This window comes from Halichoerus grypus, chromosome 5 (genome assembly GCF_964656455.1).
Source record: "Halichoerus grypus chromosome 5, mHalGry1.hap1.1, whole genome shotgun sequence".
NCBI lineage: Eukaryota > Metazoa > Chordata > Mammalia > Carnivora > Phocidae > Halichoerus > Halichoerus grypus.
In genome coordinates, this window is record NC_135716.1 from 52,161,453 (window position 1) to 52,178,181 (window position 16,729).

Below are 16,729 nucleotides of genomic sequence, written 5' to 3' on the forward strand. Positions count from 1 at the left end.
CCCTGTCATCTTTTATCCTCTGTAACAGGAGATGGCCTCTACTCCGGGGTCTGAGAGCAGAAAAGTCTATTTGCTGAAAAAGCGTTGAGAGGGTGAGAATGGAGGAAGAAAATGTACAACAGGGCAAAAAATGACAGACACGCTTTAGCCACTAAATACCTTTTATAACTTTTTGACTTTAGAGACTGTGCAACTAGCTTCTCTTAGAATGAAAACTCTTGCTAATTTTACACATCTTCCTTTCCCAGTCTTGAACTGTTATTTGTTGATGGGAAGTGATTATCACTAATGAAACAGTTTCCTCTGATGCCTACTTAAAATATAAGCTTGTAAGAATTACATTCTATGGAGAGAGTAAAGGCAGAAGAATTAAAAAGTGAACCTAAGAAATCTCTGCCAGCATCATGAGTATCCACCTTAGTTTTACAGCCATAAATCTTGAGTGAAGATGTTGGGATAGAAATGTAAGGAATGTGTAGGGTCAGGATACCAGAAGATGATGGGAATATCCATTCTTCAATTTGTACTGCACAGACATTTCCTTAAGGCACGCTCTGTTTTCACTTCTGTTAAGTACTTTCTTTCTTCCCACCATCATTTCTTTCTCCCAGTAGAAAGATCTACACATGTCAAGTCCTAAGCCCTGCATTTTCCCCTGCAGTACAACGTGAGGCCACAGAGTAACATTAGCAGTCTTTGTCTTGATCTCCCCTGAAAGCCTTTTCTCCATGATTCCCCTGTTCTCAGAAGAGCCCTGGAGTCACTCTTAAGTCTTCTGTCAGAAAAGGAAAGCACTCCATTAAAATCTACAGTTAATCACAGCTTACATTAAAATGATAAAATGGACCTTAGAAGACAGCGAGCTGCAGATTTCAACTCTAGGAGAGAAAACAAAGCTGATACTAACAACTAGCTTCTATTAAGAACCTACCATGTGCTTGAAGCTATCGCCACTCCATGTTAGGTAATTACAGATGGCAGCCATGTGCTTTCAGCGGACAGAAGGAAATGAGGGCATCTGGAGCCAGACGTTTCTGTGTGCTTGGTTCCAAGTGTGCATGTGGCTTCTCCACCAGCCACTTTCTTCTGTTAGTGGGCAACTTGGTTGGGAGGGAGGTGTAGGTATAATTCTTAGAGATTAAAATTGAATGTAGAGTAGTTCTTTAAAGCATTTACCTATTTCTATCTATTTATAAGGGCTTTGTAATCTATTTATTAATCTCTGATCATTCTTTCCTATAGATTAAGTCAAACATGGGACCCCTAAGATCTTTACGTAGAGACAAAAGCCCGAGGTTCCAGGTACAGTTTCAATGCTACAAATCCATACTTCTGCCAACTTGATCTCAGAGGCTGCTGATATCCAGTCTTGCCCAGCGCCTGCTCTTCAGCCACCAAAGGCCATAATCAGTCTTCCTCTTCAGTCCCCAAATTCTATCTTCCCCAGCCCCAAACCCTACGCTTACCATTAGGCCAGAATCCTTACCCAGCGCTTATTTCCTTTCAGGGTTGGGGTTACAATGAACTCTATATTAACTTTCTTGTGGGTTTAAAAAACATTTTGGAGCTAGTCTGAAAATTCAGATCATTTATTACATTGACTGGTCTAAGTTCTAGTAAATTATTTAGAACAAACAATTTAGACGTAAAAATTCAGGCACTTGGTAAATTTCCTAGGTTCGAGTGAGAGGAATTGGGCTTTCTGTATTTTTCCAAAGTTTCCCAGGAGAAAAAGACAGAATGCTAATCTCCCTATCCCCACTACCTCCCCCCTACACCCCACCAGGGATTCAGTTATGGTTTCCAGTAAAGTTACTAGCAGCTGCATGTGTTCAAACAAAGCAAACTGTAATAAGCCATGTCCAAAAATCAAGCACAACTTGTATTAATCTTTATGGTAACCTTAGTTTTTGCCTGGTGAAATCTTATTCTATATTCCCACTTCTGTCTCAGCTTTGCCAGTCACCTTGGACTCCCCATAGTTCTCTTATCTGGACTACAAGTATGAAGTAGGCAGAGGTTGGAAGATTTTCATGTAAAAGAATCCCTTTGAGGGGCGCCTGGGTGGCTCAGTCCTTAAGTGTCTGCCTTTGGCTCAGGTCATGGTCCCCGGGTCCTGGGATCAAGCCCCACATGGGGCTCCCTGCTCAGAGGGAGGCCTGCTTCTCCCTCTTCCATTCGCCCTGCTTGTGGTCCCTCTTTCACTATCTCTCACTGTCTGTCAAATAAATAAATAAAATCTTTAAAAAAAAAAAAAAATCCCTTTGAGTGAAATGGATGAAGGAATGTAATTAACAAATTTAGGGTCCCAAACTTCTCAGCTCCGCTTGTGATTCTTAGCCAAAGGAGTTTAATAAAAATCTATTCTAGGTACCGTTTCTCTAATGAGCAGAGAATAGGTTCAATGGAGTCGCTAACATCTATGTAATTGAAGTCCTCACAGTTGGGACTTTTAGAGGCATTGAATGAAGAAATTCTCACCCAAAGAGCAGGCTTTGCTGACCCCTAAGGAATGTAAACCTCAGAGAAAAAAAAAAAAAATGAAGCTGCTATTCCTACCAGACATCACTACCAGCTAATGAGAAGCAAATTCTAAATCATACATGGTCAATATTAAGACAGTCAATATTAAGCCAATATTACACATTTCATGTGTTTAATGCCAATAATAGTGGCTCAAGATACAATGGCAATGGGACATACTAATTAACTTTTTATAAAATTAAATTCTGGATTTCTTAAAGTCAATATACAAATGAATTCATATACTATACAGATAAATATTTTTACCGGAGTTTCTAACACCTTAGAAAACAGGATGACAACTGTGGGTTCTTCTAAAGGTCCCAATATGACTAGTATACTACCTGTTTTTTTTTAATTTATTTAAAATATTTTCCTATTAAAAACTGAACTAACAAAATTCTACAACCAGCTCCTTCATTTACAGAGAATTCTCTTTTAATCAGCCATTCATTTATTTTTTATTTCATAATCACAGAAGAATAGCTCTAAGGAAAAGTTACATCAAAAGCAAAGATAAAGGTGGGTAGGATTCCAAGGCAAACCTGTGCATTGAGAGATTGTGTATAAGTATCACATACTTCCTTCCAAAACTTTATGCACACTGAGAATATAGTCTATAGCATTTACCACAAGCATAAGAATTGTTCCTCATATTTCTGTTTCTGTATCAGGAATGGCTTTGAAATACATTTGGCTCTAATTTAATGATGGTAAATCTTGGTATGAAAAATTTGGAAATGAAAAATAATCTTCATTATTGTATGTCATTTGGTAAAAGGAGAGCAGAATAAGACAGAGACTAGATTGCCTGGATTCTGTCTAAATCACTTGACTTCTTTGGGCCTGGATAAAATGAGGATGGTAATTACACTTGTCACCAGAAAATATGAGCATTGCTATTTGAACTTGTTGGTGAAGCCTGCATTATGTAACTGCAATGTACCGGGACTGGGATGCTCTCCGAACATTTTGCATTCCAATTTGTAGAGCTGCAAAGGTGGAGTGAAGATATAAAATGCATTTCCTCTCACAAAAATGAAATGCTTTCTAACTCAAAATTTAGGCACAGCCTTTAAAGGATGTGAACAATAAACACAGAAACCATTTTCTTTGTAAGATCTGAACCACTGTTTTCCTTAGAATTATAGAAGCCATGTCCAACATTTAGATCTGTACTCTAGTTCAAGTTCCACTGTTTGTGCAAGTCAACTAATGTCCAGAGCATCCTTTTTTATCTATAAAATGGGACCATTATCTTTTTTATCCAACTGACCAGACCATTGTGAGATTTCATTGAGGTAACATATGTGACATGCCATATATTCATAAGCTCTTGAACACCTGAGTTTCAATCTATGCTATGAGACAAGAGGCCAAGACTGATTCCTGGATCTTCTCCAAGATGCCATTCCAGGCTCTAGGGTGAAGTTAAGGTTTGTTTCCTCCTACATACTCTTTCCTCAGCAATGCACTATGGGACAGACCATCTAACATCCCTTATTCCACCCCTCCCCTCTTAATAAGCCTTCTCCCTCAGCCAACTCTAAGCCACTTTAATATATGTAAAGAATACAGAATGTGTTGTGTGCATGTGTGTTTCATATGATTTATATATATTTCCTATTAAGTAAAGCAATACATAATAATTGTAGAAAATTTGGACTAGTTAGATAAAATACCATTTGGGCTTGGACTTGGACTCAGATGTTCTGAGTTCCAGATCTAGCTTGGCCCTTCTCACTGCAAAAGTGTATGCCCAACTCCAGGTTGCTGGTCTAAAATGGTGAAGTGTGTCCAACAACACCCATTACCAGACTTACCTGGAGTGCTCCTTACCAATGGAATTAGCAGAGCGAGCCTCAGAGGCTGAACCACATGTGTAGGGCCTGGGAATGTGCTCTGCAATTAAAACAAAAACAGCAAAACAGGGGCGCCTGGGTGGCTCAGTTGGTTAAGCAACGGCCTTCGGCTCAGTTCATGATCCCAGGATGCTGGAATCGAGCCCTGCATTGGGCTCCGGGCTCAGCGGGAAGCCTGCTTCTCCCTCTCCCACTCTGCCTGCTTGTGTCTCTCTGTCAAACAAATAGATGGAATCTTTAAAAACAAAAACAACAACAACAACAACAAAACACTACTCAGGTGATTCTCACACAGCCCAACGTTTCAGAAGCTCTGCTCCAGATCCTACACTACACTTTGAGTAGTAAGGATAAGATGGTCTGGTCCTACAGCACTGGTATCATCTAGGATCTTGTTAGAAATGACGGATCTTCCCTAAGCGCCTAGGCCTATTGAATCAGAAACCTGCATTTTAACAAAATCCTCAGAAGATTTTGACACACATTAAAGGTTTGAAAACCTCCGCTGTACGTCGGTATCATCTGGAAAGCTTTACAACCTACTGATACCCGCGCCTCGCTGAGTCTGGGTTCCTGGGGTGCGGTCAGGGCAAAGGGCTCTTACAAGCTTCCCAAGTTATTTTAATGTACAGCCAGGTAGAGGACCATTGTCCCCTAAACCGCAGTCCTTTACGATTTAAGCTATAACCTGAGTTAAACTGGCTTTCCTAGGCTTGCCCAGAGCCCTAAGGACCGCTTAAAGAGTGGTTTTTAAGGGACAATGGACTCTGGAGACAAGTTCAACCACGCAGCTTCATGTTCACAAAACCCGAGGCGGGAGACTTCCTGTACCTTCCCGCGAGGGAGCGGGGCGCAGCGCCCAAGTCCGCCGCCGGGGCCCCCACCCCGGCCCCGCCCAGCTCGCTCCCTTCCCGCTCCTCCCTCCCCCGTGACGTGCCGCAGCGGGCCGGGATCATGCGCACTCGCGCCCCGCGCCCCGCACAGCTGCTCCGCCTCGGCGCTTGTCATTCTCCGCGGCGCGGCAGCGAGTGCGGACTGCGGTGCCCGCCCGCTAGCTCTCCCGCCGGCGCGCCTGCGATGTGACCCACCGCCTGGGAGCGGGCTGGAGGCTCTGCGGCTAACAGCGCCTCGGCTTTTCCCTTGCCGCGTTCCTCGTTGAGTCGCCATTCCCTCGGAGCCGGAGACACGCACCAGGGACTAGGAGCGCCGCACTCCGGGGTCGGTGCCATCTGCAGCTCTCGGTCCGCGCGGCCGCGTGCAGCCTCAGTCGCCGCTGCAGCCGCCGCCGCCGGCCGGTGCGCCCTGGCGAGTGCCCGTCTCCCGGCACGGCGGAGCGAGGCGGCTGGTGCAGAGCGACAGCGCCTAGCCCTGCACCCGCTGCCGCCCGGGCAGTGCGGGGCCAGCGGGGTTGAGCGCGGCGGAGCGAGGTCCCCTCGGAAGGCTCCCTGCCTCCTGCGTCCCGGTAAGTTGACTGTAGTTTCGGAAGTTGGAGGGAGCCATGGGGAGGAGACGTGCGTTTTTATTATCCTTATGTGGGAAGCTGGGGGTGGCCGCTCTTGTTAGGAGCTGGGCTCCATCTCGGGGAATTCAGGGTGCGAAGAAGCGGACCCGGCACGCGGGGAGAGGCATTCCAGGGCGGGCTGGCAGCAGCCTCTGAGGATCGTGCCAGTTGGAAATGCTGCGAGAGGACAGGTGCTCTGAGGGCATTTCGCCTGCTGCTGATTGCACGTTCCGAGCTCCTTGACTGTGTGTTTGGCAGTGGAGGGTGCGTGCAGGGTCCTGTTACCTCTATCCTAGGTCCTCCGGGGAGTGACTCCCGTAATATTCCTGGATGCGATAGGTCTTTGGGGATGGGAGCTAAGTCATTCCTTCCCAGCCCTTCGGGCTTCCCGCGCATCCCACTTTACTCTTCCCCTAGGCAGAAGTTGCCAACGTTTCCCTAATTGGAGCCCAGTCCTTTAGGGAGAAAACAACTTGTAAGTCAATACAGCGTTTTGTGCCATAAGGCAAATAAAATGAGAAATCCGTTCATTGTATATGACTTCATACATTTCAAGAATGTGGGCAAGTCTCAAAGAAATAGGATTCAGATGATGACACTTGGGTTTCACGCTGCCGGTCCTGCCTGCGCCTCTTATATAAGCCTCCCGGCGGGATAACTGTCTGCAGTGGCTGCAGCTGTGGCTCTCCGTGCCATTTGTTTAAGGTCCAGCTTGAACAGTATTTAATGAAAATGCTGACATGATATAGCATTCTGTAGTCTGAAACAGAGTGCACTCTTCAAATTGGAGTGTCTTCTCCTAATAGGTAGCGTGCGAGGAGAAACCCAGTATATTTTTCAAGGCAGCTCCAGGAATTAGACACATAAATCATGTTTTAAAATAGCAGGCATTGTGCAGAGAGCCTGCAGAGGACCCTTTTTGAACACATTCCCTTTGTTTTAGAAAAAGTGGAAATTGTTCATCCCAGACATTTGTTGAGTCTGAAAGTTAAGTGTACCGATGGGCTTAATTATCTTAATAAATAAAGAGCATGATTTATAGGTAGCTGTCCTGTCCTACTTTGAAGGATAGAATTCTATAACCTTTCTTTTTCATCTGTCCCCTAGAGATTCCTTTTAAGTAGAGCAATAGATTATCATCATTGATGCTTAATACTTGAGTCGATTAAATTTGTAAAAGGAATACTTTGAAATAAATATGGTACTGCTGTTAAGACTGAACATTAGAAACGAGAATTTTCGGATTATTTGATATCAAAGTCATTAGTTTAACAAAGCAGCATTAAGACTTGATATATATATACACACACACACATACACACATATATTTAAATTTGGACTTACAATAAATGTTTAAACCAAAACTCAGGGGTGTGTTTTAATGTAAGATTTATCTAGGCAATCTTTAGAAAGAGAAGTGCTTTTATTTGTGGTATTCCAACACATAGAGCAAGATAAGCTAGTTACAGGCACCACATTTAAAAACATATCCTAGGTTTTTAAAGAATTCTAGGAAAGTACAAAAATGTTATTTCAGAAGTTGAAAAGTTAGGCACACACTGTGGTTTGTGAGAGCATCCATTGCTTATGTCTAGAAGAGAAAACATCCAAGCATGGAATCTCAAAAGACTTACCCCATCAGCACTGTTGTATTATGGTTAGGAGGGTAGACTAGGCAGCTGAGCTCCTGGCTCTCGTACCATCTGTTTGAATCTGGGTGAGTTACCTAAACTCTGTGCCTCAGTATCCTCATCTGTAAACTGGGGATGACAGTAGTACCTATTTCATGGGATTATGATGAGGATTAAATGAGTTCATAGATGTAAAGCCGTTGAACCAGTGTCTGGCATATTAAGCTGATAAAATTATCATTACTATGAAAGGAAACCCATCTTTGGATACCAGGGACATTGAATGGCTGCTGATGAAGGTTAATGGAAGCAGGTCACATGAATAACAGGAGAGAGGATATAAACATTTATTAAACACTTTCTAGTGATGCAGACCAGCTGGTGTTTAATTTACTGTCTCCCTCAATTCCTCACTGAGGTGGGTAGTTTCTTCTCCACTTGGGAGATGAGGAAACTGAAGCTCAGCGAGATCAAATCAGAGTTGGGATTTTAGCCCATGTCTGTTTCTTTCAAATCCTGTTCCCTTTGACCTTGCTGCCTCAACTTGCAAAGTGCTTTTTCCACCTATTCTCCTTTAATCCTCATAATAATAAAATAAAATAGGTGCACTATTATCTTCAGTATACAGATGAGGAAATTCAAGGTAAGCATTAAAGTATGCAAAGTGCTTAACAGCACTTACAACATAGTTCTCCAAGACTGGGAGTTATTATTATTACCATAATTATTATTAAATAACTTGCTTAGCCTAGCATAGGGTAGGTGTGCCAGCAGGTGAAGTATGTTTTCTCCTTCACTTTCAAGTGGATTCCATTGCTTTTTACTTCCCCATTCATATATTCAGAGAATCATTGGGAAAAAAGCTGGTATGTGACAGTTCACACTGGAGGACGGTGCTCTCTGGTTCGTTTCTGTCTGCAGATGTGGCTGCAGTGATCCACGCAGCCTAGAAAACCAGCACGGGCAGCGGTCATCCATCCACAAAGAGCATCATACCTGAGCATGAATTCAGTCCCAGCTGGAGAACAACCGTGGGGGCAGAGAGAGAAAGAGAGAGGCCTTGTATTTTCCCGTGCATTTTGCTGTATATTTAGAAATGGGAATCATTTATGTTTTACATTAAATAAGCGTGCTTCTTCTAGGCCTTAATGCCAGTGTCACGACAGGAAGCAGTTTCTGGGGTCCTTTGTGAGCAGTACTTTGTTAAAAGTCTGGTCCATAGCCTGTTGAACTTCTCACCTGACTTCAGAGGTTGGGAATGATTGAGAGGCCACTTGTGTGTGTGTGTGTGTGTGTGTGTGTGTGTGTGTGAGAGAGAGAGAGAGAGAGAGAGAGAGAGAGAGACTTTCCTAGGTTATCCTCCAGATACTATGTAGTGTTCTGGTTCTGGTAAATATTTATTCTGTTTTCTAGATGTTACAATCTAATTGCTATATAAGGCACGTATATATAGTAGACTCCTCGTAGACCAGTGTAACCTCTTAGCTAATGTATTATGCTACCACTGACAGTACTTTGGGACAGATGTTCTAAGTTGGCTTTCTTTTTTTAAGATCAAGACTCTCTGTACAGCATGGTGACTATAGTTAATAATACCATATTGCATATTTGATAGTTGCTAAGAGAGTAGATCTCAAAAGTTCTCATCACAAGTTGTAACTGTGTGGTGACAGATGCTAACTAGACTTATTGAAATCATTTTGCAATATGTACATAAATCATTAAGTTGTACACCTGAAACTGATATAATTGTATATGTCAGTTTAAAAAAATCAAAACTTTCTGGGAATGAGCTTTCAGGAGAGTGCCTCAGTATGCCTGAGGACACAGTCCCACAGAGACAGTGTGCCAAAAAGAGCCCTTGCCATCAACAGCCCCTTCCCATCTGTGAAATATCTTCTACTTCAATTTTAACCCTCCTTGTCAGAGTACAGATATCCCTTCTCTTCAATCAATATTTACATTTCAAATGCTCCTCTGTTCTGGGTTATTCTATAATTGAAGCCTTCCTTGATCACTTTGACATAAGCTGGGTCCACAATTTAGTTTTAACTAATTCTTTACAATTTACATAGCTCTGTTTTATTCCTCGTCTGTGTGAACTATTTATTGGCTTATCTGTGGCCACTTCTAGATCTCCAAATAACTTCTCTGACATCAGCTTTTTCCTGCTGTCAGAAAATATATGTACAGGAAACACAAGGTAATTTTAATATGGATAAAGTGAATGAAGATCATTTACTCTCCCTAGTCATAGCTACTGTTTTGAATTATCTTCACTTCTGGCTTGGGGAGTTGGGAGCTGATTCTCTTTCTAGAGCTCTTGCTCTGTACATCCATGAGAGATATGTTGGGGAATTATACAAGTTTCTGGTTATACAAGCAAGCAGTTCGTATTCATCATGGCAGAGACAGTCCCTCAAGGCTGGGGCATTGCTGATTTTGAGGACCAGGGGCAGAGATGGGGGGACACAGCTCTGAGAATGATTTATCTGCCACATTTCTGGTCCTTATCCATCGCGCCTTCTGGATAAGAACTGGAGTGAATAGTTAACACAGAGCACTTACCATGTACCAGCTGCCGTGCTAAGAAGTTTACATACAGTATTTACTTTAATCCTCACGGCAACCTTATATGGTAGTTACTTTATTATCCTGTTTTTCAAAAGTGGAAACTGAGGCCTAGAAAGGTCAGGGCACCTGTCCAGGGTCACATTAGTGAGTTTTGGAGCCAAGAATGGAGCCCACGGCTGTCTGACAAGGCCTGGGTTCCATACAGTGCATTCTGCATCTAATCTTGGAGCTTTAATGATCATTCAGCTGTGCTTCATAGGTGTCCTATATTGTGCTTCTCAAAATAGTCCTGTACTGTCTCGCTTGATTCCCACAATGACCCTGGGAGAGAGCTAAAGAGATGGTGGGAAGGCCATTGCTCACCTTCTTGCCCATAGGCAGCATCTGGCATTGACTACATAGTGTCATCTCCATGTCTTTGTGGAGGAAGAACTTGGCTTAGTTCGTACAACAAGCTTAGAAAAGAAAACCACATGTTAGCATTGTGCAGTAGGAAGCGTAAAGCCTTCCACCGATAATGGGACCCAGTGGAGAGGTATGTTAACTTCATTTGTGTTTGGGTAACATACTTGCGTCACTCTCATTAAAGAATGGGGAAGTATAGAAACCTGAGATTTTCTCTGGTGATTAAAAAACATGTTTATAAAAAAATATCAGTAATGAAGATTATTGCAACAGTGTCATATGCTATTCACAATGAGACTGTGGTTTTTAAATTCAGTGAATATATATGTCTTAACAAGTAAGGGTCAAGAGTGTTGTCTCAGAATTACGTCAAATCTTCTATGCCTGTATTATAGTCTAATTCCAGTCCAAATGCACAATACAAAGAATTTATGACTAATTTGTAATATTTTTAAAACCCTTCCTCTGAGCCTCACTTCCTCCATTTTTTCTTGATTTCACATTGGAGTCAGCATTTGTTCAATAAGTTCTTCATATTCCTTGGGTTTTGACTTATTATTTTTCTTGTTGTTAAAACATTTTGGGGGGCGCCTGGGTGGCTCAGTCGTTAAGCGTTTGCCTTCGGCTCAGGTCATGATCCCAGGGTCCTGGGATCCAGCCCCGCATCGGGCTCCCTGCTCAGCGGAGAGCCTGCTTCTCCCTCTCCCACTCCCCCTGTTTGTGTTCCCTCTCTTGCTGTGTCTCTGTCAAATAAATAAATAAAATCTTCAAAAAAAAAAAAAAACATTTTGGCATATTGTGTTGATGTTTCATCTACTCCCCGTCCTTGATTTTATAGGACTGTACAATTTTCAAACCTGTGAGTCACTCAAAACTTATGAAAAATTCAATTTTCTAAATATAGACACTATTGCAAAGGACAGGGAAATTTGGCCTGACTAGAGGGCCTTTACTTAAAATGCAGAGCGCTGGAAACCCTTATGGAGTAGGCAAGTAAAAAAAAAAAGTTTTGCAATTGATCAGCAGCAGCTTTATATCTTTCTCTACGATTTCATAGAGCCCAATATCTACATACCGTATCCCTTATTCATTTGCAAGTTTGCAATTTGCAAGATCAGCTTCAGTTGATTCTGTAAAAGTACCAAAAGATGTGACTAAGTCAACATTGTTGTCATCTGTCATTCTAGTCTTCATAAAGCTCCCGGTGTTGCATACGTAAGCCTTTCTGTGGATTTATTCTCTAAGTGAAGAAGGGTAATCAGGTAAGTCTTTGAAGGGCATCTGTTCTCACTGCATCTGTGACTTGGTCGTTACTGTTGATATTGCTTCTGCTCACTCCGGCCCTTCACCCCCGACCATACCCATTCCTCTGTCATTCCCATTATGGTTGAACATGCCGAAGCTACTGGCAAACTTTAGTGTGGAGGCAGCTCATGTTATAAGTTAGAGGCAATAAATCCAAAGAGCACATGGTTTTTTTTAAATTAAAAAAAGCCAAGCTGTAACACAATTGTACACAAGAATACTGCAACCTCTGCATTCAGCACTGGGGAGTTGCAACCACTGTGGCCTTATTATTTTTTCCCTGACATCTTCTAAGGAGAGCTGTGAACCTCAAATTCACACATAATCAATCACTAGCAGCTTGGCCTTGTTTGAGTCAGATTGAATTGGAAAGATATTTACTCATTTATGCATTTACCAGATATATATTGATAGGATACCAGGCATGTTATTGAATGTTGAAACCTCAAACAGAAGAAGCATCCTCACACTGCCCTCCAGAATCTCAGCAGAATGCAGGGGAAAAGATGCAGTTGTAAGCAGTGCATAAAAGATGCTGGGCTCTGGCAGGGGTACCTGACTCCAAGGGAATGCTTTCCCCTTGGAAGTGTAGGGCTGGATCTGAGTCTGGCAGGCAAGTCAGAGGGGGCCAGGCAGCTGAGGATGGGAGTGGGCTGACAGAAAGCATGCTGAGCAGAGGGACCAGAGAGAACAGTGCCATGCAAGTACCCAGCAGGCAGGTGGCGTGTCTGTAAAACAGCTGGTCATTCCCTGTGGCTGGTGCACGTCGAGGGCCATGGATGAGGCCGGAGATGGGGCCAGTGTAGGAAGGGTCTTGGGGACCATGCTTGGTCCAGATGAATTTGGACGCTTTAGGTGATTGTTTTAGAATGATTACTCTGGGTGTTTTGTGGAGAATAGGGGGTGTCGGGTCGGGGAGCAGACACAGAAGCCCTGTAAAAAAACAAACAAGCAAAAACTGTTGAATGAATCCTAGTGCAGGTTTAAGGTCTGAACTTAGACTGGTAAGAGTGGGGAAAGGAGGAGGAGGGGAGAGGCAGGGAGGGGATGGTGACTTTGAGGACGACTCCCAGGTCTCTGGCTTGGGTGATTGCCTGGAGAGAGGTGCCATTGGTCATGATCGTGAATACAGAGGATGGTGCAGTCTGCAGGGGAAGCTGATGAATTTATTGGTGAATTTATGTAACGTGAGGTACCAGAGGCTCACCCAGGTCAACTTGAGATTTGGTTGACCGTATGGTTCTGGAATTCCAAGACAGAGGCCGAGCTGAAAATAAAAGCTTGCAAGCCTTCTGTGTGTTTCACATTGTTGTTGAGGTGGCGATCTGCCTGGGAGAACACGTGGAGTGGAAAAAAAAAAAAAAAAAAAAAGAGGGCCAAGGTGGCAGGCGGAAGAAAAGGAGATGGGCTAGTGAGATTAAGTGAGGGAAGTTTTTGACAAGTGCTTGGACACAAAGCGGCAGAAGCCAGAGGCAAAGCAAAATGAGGTGCTTGATGGGATGGGAGCTGGGTAACAAAAACAATGAAATAGAAGAAAGCAGCGAGCAGAGGGACAGGTCTGACTGTTAACTTGCTTGTATCTGTACGGATGATGGTGGCTGTTTCTCGTACAGCTTTCTGTTCTGTCAATAAACATGAAGGCCTACCATCTGGAAAGTGGATGCAGTGGGTAAGGGTAAAGGAAAAAGAAAGAAAATCATGAAAAAACATGATCCTGGATCTGAAGCTGCATAGGGCAAGAATTGCCATTTCTTATTTTTCTTCTCCATTCATTTATCTCCTTCATTGGCTGCAGGTCATGGGCACTTGGGAAAGTGGGAAAGATGAGAGAGTCACTTTCTCGGTGGATAAAGTGCTTGGTTCTTCTAACAGACATGTCTTATTGTATCCATGAATGAACACGCTGGGAGGAAAAGGGGTAAAGGGCATATTATTTGGCACTTTACAGAAACTAAGCTTTTATCGTGGTCATAGCATCTAAGAGGGTTTGGACCTTTGAACCAATTCTTTTATAGTTATGAATGAATCTTTTGGCTCATTGGTTTATTTGAGATATGTTGAGCATAGTTTCCTATAATTTTCACTTGTCATAAAAACAGTCCTCGTTACATTATAGACAAACTAGAGTATTTGGGGATGAGGGAAATAGTGACCATGTATTTTAGTTTATATCATACATGTTAGTCGTCACCCATTTTGGCTTTAATTTTGACCTGAAGGCAGAATTACTTCAATTATAGAAAGAACTGAGATACAGGGTTCAGATAACTGGGTGGAGATAAAACAGCTGATAAACGGCACAGCTCCTAGGACCCAAACTGAGGCGTTCTGACTTCACATTCCAGGTTCCTGCCACTCATCATGTTGCCTGTGTCTTCGTGAAGAGCTACTAAAGAAAGATTAGCGGGTGGAACATTTCAGAGTTGCTCAAAGTACCCACAGTAGAAACTGCATTGGCTACAGTCTGTATTTGATGGGCCAGGGGTTATTTATGCAAATGTATGTAATTAAGTTAGACTCGGGGGAAATCTTTCTTCACAAAATGAGCGTCTTTTTCTTTCATTATCTTAAAAGCTTAAAAGCATCTGAGTTATAAAATAAAAAGATTGAATATTTTAAACTGCAAAATTATTGTAGTTAAACCTGGTACTTGTGATGCAATGCAAATGTGTTGTTGCAACAAGTTTGGGTCAGTTGTTACAATGGCTGTTGTACTTGAGGAGCGTTCGGGGTGTGTTTGTGTGTGTGTGTGTGTGTGTGTACCTGTGAAATAAAGTGTGTGTGTGTGTGTACCTGTGAAATAAAAATTAACCAAATTAAGTTTAAGCTATTGGTTTTTCTTTTATTATTCTTGTATATTCCAAATCCATTAAATGATGTCACTTGCTTTATCTCACCAAAGCCGCTGTTACGTTACCCGTTTAATGCCAGAGTAGTAAAACATTTGTCTTGAGCATTTTATACTTGAGGAGTGTAAAATGATGCAGGATAAATCTGAAGGGTTTGTTTTAGTTTTACAACTTCTCTTTTGGCTCCTGATATTTTAAAATTATGATTTACCGAATTTTGCTACTTTAAATCGGATATTAGCTGTTGATATGCAGGAATGTTAGAATCATGAGAACATGGAATTTCATGACAGTTTGAAAAGTTTATGGTGCTATTTTTTTTTATTTCATAAAAAAATATCTATGAACCTTGCTAAATGGCAGTTTCCCGATGAAAGCAATTTCTAGCAAGTTGCAAAAGGCTTGTACCAGTGCTTATCCTTAAATCTCAATTTCAAGCTTCACAGTGCCAATTTTACATTTTAGCTTTCAGTAGGAAAAGTAGACTCTAAAGGGGCTTATGCTTTTGCTACATTTGGTGGGGTGATCTTTTGTTACTGGTGCTGATTTTTTAAAAAATAACTGTACATTTACACATTTTAAAAAGTCTTATGAAAATGTTAGTCACCTGTCTTAATTCTGGTAATTACCATTACACTTGGCATATTACAGTGGCCTCAGTGCAGTGTAGAGAAGATATAAAAATTTAGATAATAATATAAAGTAATATGGTATTTTATATATGATTTTATTGCATTTTATATTTATAATATGTGAGGAAACAAATGAAGTAAGATGAAAATTAATCTGGCCATTTCATGCCTCACGTGTCCCAATTTCATCCAAATGCAAATATGATAATCCAGGGCACAGAGTTAGTATTCTGTTGAGGTGATTTGACACTACTGTATTTATTATCCACTACCAAGATAAATAATTAAGCTGCATTTCCTACTCATCTTCCCATGAGTATGCATTTTAATGTTATGTACTAGGAGTTTTCATTTGCTAAAAAGAATAATTGAATTTTCTTTACCTCCTTTTACTTGCTACTGAATTTTGTTCAGACATTTTTATGCCAGTGTATACTTGACATGATAGAACATGTCTAAATTAATAATCTAATTTTAATACCATAATGACGTGTAGTTAGCACTTGATTGAATAGAGTGTTTTTGCATATCGTGTATATTCTTTCTCTTAGTGGATTTAGGAATTATATGTTTAATATTCAAAGTCCTAAACCTGCTTATGTTTACTGATAGGCACAGAGGGAAAAATATAAACATTTTTACAAACAGAATTTAAAAGATATGCTTCCTTTTCACATGTTAGGAATTGACACGTAACTGTCGACTGTAGCTTTTTCTTATATATAACATTGATAAATGCCGAAGTGGTTGAAAACGAGAATAGTGTCACATGTAGTGCCCAAATTGTTGGTGTTGAGGTCGGAAGTGTATGCCTTTATTTTTCTAAATAAAAAATAAAGATGCTTTCAAGTAAAGTATTATGAATCTCCATAAATATTTAAACATATTCGGATGATGTTAAGAATATTTTTCCTTTGCTGCATTATGTAATAGTCACTTTGCCCAAAATGTGTGTCTTAAGCTTTACCATCAATATGAAATGCTCAGTATCTCCAAAATGGAATTAAAACTAAAAACTTTGGAGTCTCATTAAAAGCATACAGTATGGGGGCGCCTGGGTTGCTCACTTGGTTAAGCTGCTGCTTTGGGCTCAGGTCGTGATCACAGGGTCCTGGGATCCAGCCCCACGTGAGGCTCTCTGCTTCTCCCTCTGCCCCTCTCCGTGCTCCTCCTCTCTTTCAATCTTTCTCTCTCTCAAATAAATCAAATCTTAGGGGAAAAAAGCATACAGTATGGATAACAGCTTTTCAGGCTTTGTGCTGGGATATTTGGAACAAGATTACTAAACACTATGGTTGTTGAGAAGAATGAAATAAAACACCAAAGTGTTAAACCTTACACTTAATTTAATGGTTTCTGCCACCATGGCTCTTAACCTTTCCCACTGGCTGAGTGATTTGCTAATAGTGGCATGTCAGGACCCAAATTATTGTAGATCTTTTCTTTT

General features: G+C 41.6%; 1 protein-coding gene across 3 annotated transcripts in view; it reads left to right on the forward strand.

The window, feature by feature from the left end:
• Positions 1-5,393: 5,393 nt before the first annotated feature.
• PAG1 (phosphoprotein membrane anchor with glycosphingolipid microdomains 1) overlaps positions 5,394-16,729 on the forward strand; it is a 143,160-nt gene continuing 131,824 nt past the window's right edge. For all 3 annotated transcript variants that reach the window (XR_013447820.1, XM_078072284.1, XM_078072282.1), the window contains exon 1: positions 5,394-5,847. The gene's annotated coding sequence lies outside the window, so the exon portion shown is untranslated. The remainder of the gene's footprint in view (positions 5,848-16,729) is intronic.